At 40.4% G+C, this 9569-nt stretch overlaps 1 protein-coding gene and 1 long non-coding RNA gene across 4 annotated transcripts in view; one reads left to right on the forward strand and one right to left on the reverse strand.

The window, feature by feature from the left end:
• Nucleotides 1–9569, forward strand: part of LDLRAD4 (low density lipoprotein receptor class A domain containing 4) — a 212670-nt gene that overhangs the window by 130225 nt on the left and 72876 nt on the right. The window lies entirely within an intron of this gene.
• Nucleotides 2421–9569, reverse strand: part of LOC308059997 — a 30519-nt gene continuing 23370 nt past the window's right edge. The window contains exon 2 of the long non-coding RNA XR_013926548.1: nt 2421–7924. This is a non-coding gene — a long non-coding RNA (uncharacterized lncRNA). The remainder of the gene's footprint in view (nt 7925–9569) is intronic.

The raw sequence follows: 9569 nt of genomic DNA on the forward strand, positions 1-9569 counted from the left end.
ACATGAGGTTTTCAGACTTAAACATTTACAGTAGTACAAGGTATTCTGCTGTAGTTCATTATGATGTCCTTTAGGAAGCTTGGGTTTGAGTCAAGAGTAGTAGAGCCTACAGAAAACTGATGAAAACTAAGACAACATAAGAGTTGCAGTGAAGTGCCTACCAGAACATTTTTTTTTCCTAGATGGTGGTGGAACTGGAAATGAATCAGGTTATTCCCAGTTTGTTGGATCTTCTGTAACACCCACCACCACCACCACCTTCAGGAGCCTCACATGGAGAGTTGCTGCCCGTCCCAAAGTCCGTGTCTCATGCTTGCTTGGTGGAGTTTCTGCTTTGCGCAGGTACTTACAGGTGTCAGCAAAGGCGAGCAGAGACTGCTCTGTAGCCTAACAGATGCACTCGGGGAGGCCCAAGGTCAAGTATTTTCTTCAAAGCTGGCAGAGGTAGTTTTCCATACTCTAGGTAAGTGTTCTCTGTTTTGGAAGGAGTTTTCATTTAGCTTTCTTTTATCATCCTTCCCCCTCCCCCCTATCATTTACTTCTGCTTAAAGGAAGAACAGTTAACATTCCTATTTTTTTCTGGGTTTGATAGTAATTTATTGTTATTGAAAATTTAGCACCTTTTACATGCTCTGCAATTAGAAATAGCAACAGAAACTCTCTGGAAACCAGAGCACTGTGCAATAGTAGAAACGGTGAAACAAGGCAAGGTTGAAGCGACAACAAGTCATAAAATGGCTGAGCAACCTGTGTGCTGTACAGCTGCACGGAAGCCTTCAGTCTGCCTCAGAGTGTTGAAATGAAAAAAAACCCCAAAAACCCAAACCCAAAACAGAAACTGAGGAATGCAGCAAGGGCAGGAAACAGAGATAGAAAGCGAAGTGACTTTCTCACAAACTGCCTAAGCATTAATGCCAGAACCTCCCTACCCGATCCAACCACCCTGACTTTAATCCTGCCCTAAGTCCTGTGCCATACCCAAGAGCTGTATACTTAAACTGAAAAGTATATTTGCACACAGCCAAAACCGTGATCTTCCCAGTGACACAGCACACCGCATAAACTGATGTCTCCTTTGTTAGTCATTTCTTGTGTACATTTGATGGGATGGTCCTGGCTGAAATAGAGTGCTAAGGCCTTCCCAGTGACTCCTGCTTACCCCAGCTGGATGTGGAATTGAAATGGGAGGCAGATGTACACCAGCTCTTCCCTTATATATTCTGTTTTTTCAGAATTTTAATTTAAGACACATTTGGAATGAATGTGAGACATTCAGTACCAGCAACAGTAAAGACCCGACTTCAGTCTCACATAACCAGAGACTTTGGTAAACTGGTCTCAGGGGCAAGGAGGCATTGGGGCTTGCATCACCAGCTCTTTCAACTTGCATCAATTCTCTCCAGGATATGGCCCCTTAAGGACTCTTCTTCCAAGCGCTGGATTATATGTTTACCAAAGACTGTCACTTCTTAGTCAAGATGGGGGAGGCTGTAATTGGTTTCATTTTATACAAATTCAGTGTAACTCTGATGAATTGCAAATTTGTTGAAGCATCAGGTACCCTGATGCTGTAACGAAACATAATTTAATTTTTAACTCAAGTTTCATTCAAGAACACATTTTTTTTAATATTTCAGGTTGATTTTTCTGTCTATTTGTTTAGCTTTTAAGTTGGAAGCTGCCTCAGCATATTATATGTCCTGCTGTAGTGGCACTTTTTGGCTAAGCTCACGGGAAGTTTTAGAGTTTGCTGCCTCCTGAGAGCGTAACTCAGTAAGACAGTGGTTTTGTTGGCAAAGTCAATGCAAGAGCCTTCTGGCTCTGTGCATCTGCCTGCCATCACCAAGGTTTTGGCAGTATGACTGTTGGCAGGGCTGAACTGCTGAGCTATCAGTGAAAATATCTCTGTGGAAAAACAACTCTACAGGAAAAAAAGGTACTGGATATTGTTACACTGGATCAATTCTGCGATGTAGGATGGTGGCACAGACAGTTGAGGTGGCTAGCTGTGGTGTGAGTCCAGGTGAGTGGGACCCTTTAAACCTCAGCTCAGTGCCGTAGCCAGCAATTTGTCAAATGTTTCAGCACTAACGGTGGGAGTGTATTATGGAAATACCATAAGCCAACCAAGACACAATTACAGGCTTCTGTGATTTCCATCAGTTGTCAAGTATTCCCCAAGTTAAAGTTTTCATGTTAAAATAAGTAAATGTTAAATTAATCAGAGTGATTACTGCATCATTTTCAGAAAGACGGTTAGCTGCTGGTATTTGTAGATCACTGATTCATCTTGGAGATGCAATGTAGCAGGGAGTGTGGATACATCCCTTGGAAAAAGAGGCATTTCGGCTGTGTCCTTTAAAGCCTTTCTTCCCTTCAGATACACTCGTGACAAAAACACTTTCTGAAAGATATTCAGTGGTGGTTGAAAGCAGAAGATGCGTTTATGCTGCAGGTTGTTAAATGTATTTACAGCCTTTTTGGGGAGCTCAGTGGGAACTGTGCTATGGTTATTTATTGGTCTGCTTCAACAGCTGCTGGTTGAAATTGAAGAAAATCTATTGCCATGATTTGCAAAAACATTATAGATTGCTTGTGTTGCGATGAGTTATGAGAGGCAATTTGAGTGAAACCCAACACATGTTGGTAGCTATAGTATGTCAGGAGAAAACACGTAGTTTGCAATATTCAGATAATCAATATGAATGGATCTGCAGTTTCTTAACATATAAAAGTAGTCTTGTTTGCACTGATTTCTCAATTTCCTTTGTGATTTCTCAGGCCTGGCCAAAGGGACTGAAGATTCTGGTTTCAAATTTGAGTCAGTGGTGGTGACTTCAGATGGTGCCTTCCAGCCACTCTTTGCTGCCCTGAGCTGTGCAAACACAGGTGTTTCCAGGAACTTATCTGGCAGAAAAATAATTTGGAAAAAGAGCAAAGAGCATTAGAGCAAGTTACTGATCGATCCATGTACCCAGTAGTTTAAGCATGCACTTCCGCAGATTCCCATTCTTCTGGCAGCATGCAGTTCTTTGTCAATTCTTTCAGGTTCACCTTTGAAAGAAAGGGATGAAGTTGGCAAAAAAAAGATTTTTATGTGAGTCCCTCTGACTGCAGGCAGTATGCAATATGGGAAGCCCCATAAAAATAGAAAGACCTGTTCGTGAATGCCCGTTTATATTCCCTCACTGCAGCAGTGATCCTTTGGCGCTTTGTCCACAACTTTTCTGTTCACTGGGAGCATTGCCACTGGGAACCTTGCTCTCTGCTTTTTGATTTCTCTCCTGTGAAGTGACCAGAGAGGTGAAGAGCACCTTCAGGTGACTGGTTGCTTGCCCAGCACAGACTTGGTGTCTGAACTAGAAAGAGTAGTTTGCCAGTAAATCTTTCCTGTGGGTATGCTCATCTGAAAGGAGAGTCCTTGCAGTTATTGAGAGTTGCAACTGTTGTCACATCCAGGACGTTCCTACTCAGTCTGGTGACTGTAGTGCCAAGGTCATGGCGCACAGCGTTTCTGAAAAATGAAGACTGTTGAATAAATAAAAGTACATTAACAAGAAGTAGAATTTGTAGATCATACAGGCGGCTAGCCAGATTACAATGTGTGTGAGAATGTGTGTGTAATTATGTTGTTTCAAAAGATGAGCTAGCTCTGTAGGGCAGGGACTTTCCTTGTATGCTATTTAATTTTATTCACCACATTAAAAAAATGTAATGTTGGAATTCAGTCAGTGCCTTCAGTGATATTTTAGTTTTCCATTGCATTTAAGGATAAAGTTGGACTACAGAAGTCTTTTTCTGCTGTGTTTGGTACTGATCCTTGTCAGCAGGATACTGTGTTTGGTTTTAGCTCCCTCACTTCATGAGAGACAGAACTGAAGCAGAAAAAGTTCTGAATGATAAGGAATTTCAAATAGGTAAGCACAAAGAAAAGATTGAAAAAATTGGCTTGCTTGGTCTACAGAACAGGAAACCAGAAGGGACGTTAAGTCTTTGATAAGCAAAGTGTCAGTATTTAAGGGACAGTGATCAATGGCTTGCCATAATTTCCAGAGGAAGCAATCAATCTTAGGTGCCACAGAGGTGATTTAGGCTAGAAGTCTGTAAGATCTTTCTGTTGCTGAGATGGTTAAACATCACCAGTGGCTACCTGAGGCTTACTCAATGCAGTGTCCTCACTAGAGGTGAGAACAGCTTAGGTAATCGTCAGTCATAGGCAATCTGCATGCACTTGATCCTACCTTAAAGCAGGAGGTCAGACTAGTTAATCTCTAAATTCTTCAGCCCCATATTTCTATGTTTTTCTGCATGAATAAAAACCCCTACAGCACCCTGTGGCTAAAACAGAGGAGTTTGTTAGATCACTGTCTGCTTTCCACGTCTAATTTTATCTTCGTCTGCTCTTGGTCTTGCTCTATCTCCGGCCACATGTTCTAGCGTACTTCCTTGTGACAGTTCTCCTACAGCTGTGTGGTGACCTAGACTGCAGTGCTGACCCAACAGGAAAGCAACCCAGTAAGGGAGATTGGTTTAATGTGACTTATTCAACCCATGTAGCCATTTAGTAGATACAATGCAAACATTTATAGTGGTGATAGCTTTTGTACTCTTGTCAGGAATGTTGATTAATGAATAATGCAGGATACAGTATCAAGTCTTCTGGAATTTTCTTCAGCTCTTAATAATGACTTGGGGAAGTCACTTAGCAATTTTATCTTGTTTTCTCATCTGCAAAATAAAAATACTTGTCTAACTTGCAAGAACTGTTGCACAGCTCTTAGAATTAAGTTTTAAGAGTGGGTGAAAGTCTGAAAATACAGGGGTTTTTTAAAGGTCAAAACAGCATTTTCTGATAATTGTGGTACAAAATTAACTTGAGCTGACACAATTTCTTATCTCTATGCCAAAGTAATTTGTCTCCTGTGAATGTAGAAGGTAAAGTCAGGGTATCCAGTCAAAGAGGTATTTCTTAGACATTTATCACATTGAATGCAGCCTGTATTTTCTCCTTTTTATTCTCATCGTGTAAGGAGAGGATTAATATTTTCCCAGCTGGTTTTGCCTACACTGGAGCACTTTATGGTCAAAATGCATTGATTACTATGGAAAGGCTGGAAAGCTTTGAACAATTCAAAAATGCAAGCTGTAATCAGGGGATTGTGATCGTGCTGTCATTCTGCGCAGAGAACTGGAGAGGTCGGAGCCACATGAGCTGTAAACACACTGTGTCATCCCTGCTTAGGCTCTCACAACATGAAAGCCCTGATTGGTGGTTTTGGCACATTTTCCTGAAACGTCATTGGTGTAGATCCTACTAAGCCAAAGAAGTAAATAGGTTTTGATCCTGGGTAGCTCCAGTGGGAACAGAAGTTGGGAATACAAACACAAGTTCAAGTTGGTTTTAGGAGCAATGCTTGGCAGCCCATGCGTAAAAGCGTTGAGCTTCTCTCTGGTGGCAATGGGCTGTGTGCTGGTAGGATGTGTCCTGTAAATGTATCTGACGACGTGTAGGCTTCCTCCTGGGCTGCAGCAGTATTTATATATGGATGATTGAGTATGGTCACCTAGGCGTTTTGAAACACCAAGATGTCAGTTTGACCCTCATATATAAACATTCGTGTCAAATGCAGCAGTAAATACTGAGCTATCAGTGGCTACCTGTCCTCTAACTGTATACTTGTAGGATGCTTTATCTGTGGTTTGGCTAGCATGGTGCAGACATCCTGGATTACGACTTTTAGCTGATATTGCTCAGGACTTCAGTGGAATTTCACTGTTTGATTCTTCCTGAAGTTAGTATCCACTTTATGGTGCGTTGTCATTGCTGGTTTGTAGTTACCAACTCTTGCCATCTTCCTCTATAGTCATACATTGATTTGCATTTTCTTTAAAACCTGTCTTCCAAGGCTACTGATTATAGAAATAGTTATGAATTTTGGTCTCACTGAAAAGAAGTTATTTTCCAGCTCTCTCAGTTGCAAAGAAAAGCTTAAACACATGATCCCTGAAGGCTTTGAAACTAGATAAAATTCAAGAAAAAAGATGTAGGAATCTTTAAGCTCTCCTGATAGAAGCACTGCCTTAATTTCTGAATAGTTTGAGGTGGTAAGTCATGTTATGATGTTTGATTCCTTATAATACTTATTTGTTAGATATCTGTGTGTTTGGCTGTGTTTTTAATCAGTGCCAGCTTCAAGACCTAAAATGAATGACTCTAGTCATTCATGGATATTTTTTTCCATTGATGACAGTATATTCAAACATAGACAAAAATATTAATAACAAAAAGCTTTTTTTCTTCCTGTTCTTACTGATAATGCTTCTTAAGTATATTGGTAACTTTTTTGCTGTCCTTAGATTTTCTGAATAATACCTTTAAATGTAATTAGTAGGCTGCTTACCGCTGCTTCACATTCTCTCCTGAAAGATGCTAACCAAAATGAGTTGTTAGTGTAATCTCCCTAGCTTCACATCTGTGCTCTGTATACAGAAAGTCTTATGTCATAACTGTTCTTGAAATACAGTTGAACCCCATATGGATTTTCCGGTTAGTTGTTAGCAATTGTGGTGAGCGCTAGGAAATCCAGCAAGAACTCTACAGGACTGTGGTGAGAGAGGGCCAGCCCCCAGATAGACCCAATGTGCAATTTTAAGGATTTCCTATGGAATTTTGTTAATAAAAGGTTTGCTGACTTTGAACTAATGAGAAATAAATGTTGCTTCAGAAGTCGTTGACAAACCTAACTAAACTCAGCCAGAAACCTCTCAGCTTTGCTAAGCTGTAGTTCACTGGCTTGACAGCTCCTCTTCATACCAGGAGTTCTGATTTAACACTTTTGGGAAATTTTGGGAGACAAAAGGAAATTTTATTACATGCAATGAACTTACAAACATCAAGATGCAATATGAATTCTAAATTAGTTTAATTTAACAGCACCTTTTTGTTAGTTATTTTGTGACTCCATTACTATTCTATTAACTTGATGATTTTTATGCAAATAAACTTTCCTGTTTAAAAAAAGAAAGAAAGAAAAGGGGATTGTTCCTATGTAGCTATGTTTCTTACCAGGCAACTGCAAATGTGGTCATGCAGTGATATGGCTATCCTTTTAATGTAAGGTCTCTAGACAGTACTTCACTGAAGGGTGTAGACATGCTGTTAGAGGATCATGTTTCCATAAAACAACAGAAGCTTAAGTTAGTGCATTAGGTTTGCTAAAACACGTTTGCTTCCACATCTTAATCTTGTTTTCATTGGATACAATCAAATACTTTATCATTGAAATAACAAAGTATGTCAGCAAGTAATTGTATTTGCAAATTTCAGGCCATAATTATGAGAGCATATGCAAAATTACGGGCAAGGAAAGGGTAACCCAGTTAAGATGAGACTGAAAATTGGGCTTATTATGTATACATGCTTTTTGAAACAGACAGGGAGAGGCAACACTTACCCTGGAAAGAAAGAAGTCAGCATGGTGCGGGCATTGCTCTTTAATGTGCTTTGCCCGTACAAAGGACTACTTTTTTGTTATTATTTTAATCCTTTTCCAATTGAAGTTTTCATTTTGGGACAGTGGCAGAAATGATTTGAAAACAAATTGAGAAATAAGAGCTGTAATGATACTAGAGCTTTTCTTCTGCTTAAAAGTTAATGTTTTAACAGCTGAAGTGAAGAGGCTGGAAAATAAGTAAAGCAAAACCTCAAAAGCAAGAAAATAACCTTACCTCTCATTAGTATTCAAGCAAATCTGCAGCATAGGACCTTTGTCATACAGCTATTTATGGGAATAGTGAGCTAGTTGCAGAGCCTTCGCACACTTCCCCAGCAGAGTAGGAAGGTACATTTTGGAGAATGCTCCAAAAGTGCAAATGGGAATAAAACTGTCTTTTCCTCTGCGTTTCGGAATGTACATGTCTGATCTGGGTGGAAAAAAAAAAAAAGAGAAAAAAAAAAGGGTTATTTTATTTTTAGGGTGAAAGAGATCGTTTTTCTAAACGCAAACACCCTTTTGTTCCTTCAGTCCTTTCTACTCCAAATACAGGCCTCCTGACCAAAGCTGAGCTTCTGTTCAAGGTGTAGGGAAAGGGCTGCCATTCCCCCCGTGGGTCTGGTCAGTGCTGCCTCAGAGCGGGTTGGAGGCAGCATTTCAGAGACTGGAAGCTGCTTTGCCCTCAGGTCTCCACATGCCAGCTCCACGCTGCTCCTAGCTGGGAGCTAGCAGCTGAGCTGAAGTTTGTAACTCCAATTCCATTCTCAGTAGCTCTGGCAATGTACTGGGTGGTCAGTTTGGGTCTATTTTTAGGTTATGAATAAGGATTACGTGTTTCAGCTGTCTACACCTTTTGTTTAACACCAGACTTCTTTCCTCATTTACAGTCTAGGCTGACTGGGAAATGTGAGTGGAAAAGGTTTCTGAAATCTGTGGTTTCTTAACATCAGAATAGTGAGGTTTGGTTTAGGTTGCATGGCAGTCTGACACAGAAGGCTCACTTACTGCAGAATAAGTCTCTTGAGTTTAATTTTATTTGCATGCCACATTCCTTAGAGCAAATAAAAAGTGCGAGTTTTGAAATCGTTTAGATGGATTTTCCCCAAACCTCAACAAAATCTGTGATCTCATTGTTCATAACTTGCTTTGTTAAATTCTATACTTGGACTATGCATGACAATGTTTGCCACTGCACTTCTTACAGCTCTGTTAAGTCTACATATGTAGTTTATTCTGTCAAGATGTTTTTCTTATCCTGGCTTGTTAGTGCAGTAAACAGTTTTCACCGTTGCGGCAAGCTGTTTTGTAAAGGGTTATCTGTTGTGACAGCCTCAATCTTTACCTGTTTCTTCAGTGAAACATCCAACAAATAGTCTTTGTATTTGAACGTGCATTTTACATATTGCACTGCACAAAAGCCATGTGTTTATTTTGATTCTAGTATAGTACATTTTGTATTCTATATGATTCCTGGATGATACTTAGCTTTATTTTCTGCTGTGCTAGCTCATGCTGCTTTAGCAGGGTCTGTTGGCTTGTGCTTTTCACCTCTAGGAACTCCTCCTATGTTACTCCTCCCTTACGAACACATCCCGAGGTTGGAGCCCGTTACAGGAGGCACAGTGCAAACATATACAGAGAGGCACTGTTTGGCCTGAAAAGGTTGCAATCTAAAAATGAGCCTGATGATGTCTAGACAAGACTGTAAGTATTTAGTACCTTTACAGTGCTTTGCATCTTCAAAGCACTCTGCAAACATTAACTGATTAACATAACTGCGCCATCTGTTTTGATGTTTACATTTTGTGCAGGCAGAATTCCTGCTTTGCTTTATTACCTCTTGCAGGTATGTGGCTGTCATTATTATGGCCCTTCAGAGGATGGTAAAGTCAGGTCCATGCACGTCTACAGTAACATTTTGCCTTAAAACTCAAGCCAGTGCCATTGGGGCCCCCCTCTCTGACCTGGCTACAGCGGCTGGGATTATTTCCCTCTGAAATTTCAGCCTCTAGTCTGTAGAAACTGTTGTTCCCATGGCTGCCAGAGGCTGCTGCCTCTCTTGTCGCTTTGCTACT

This window comes from Falco punctatus, assembly GCF_963210335.1.
Source record: "Falco punctatus genome assembly, chromosome: 3".
NCBI classification, from domain to species: domain Eukaryota; kingdom Metazoa; phylum Chordata; class Aves; order Falconiformes; family Falconidae; genus Falco; species Falco punctatus.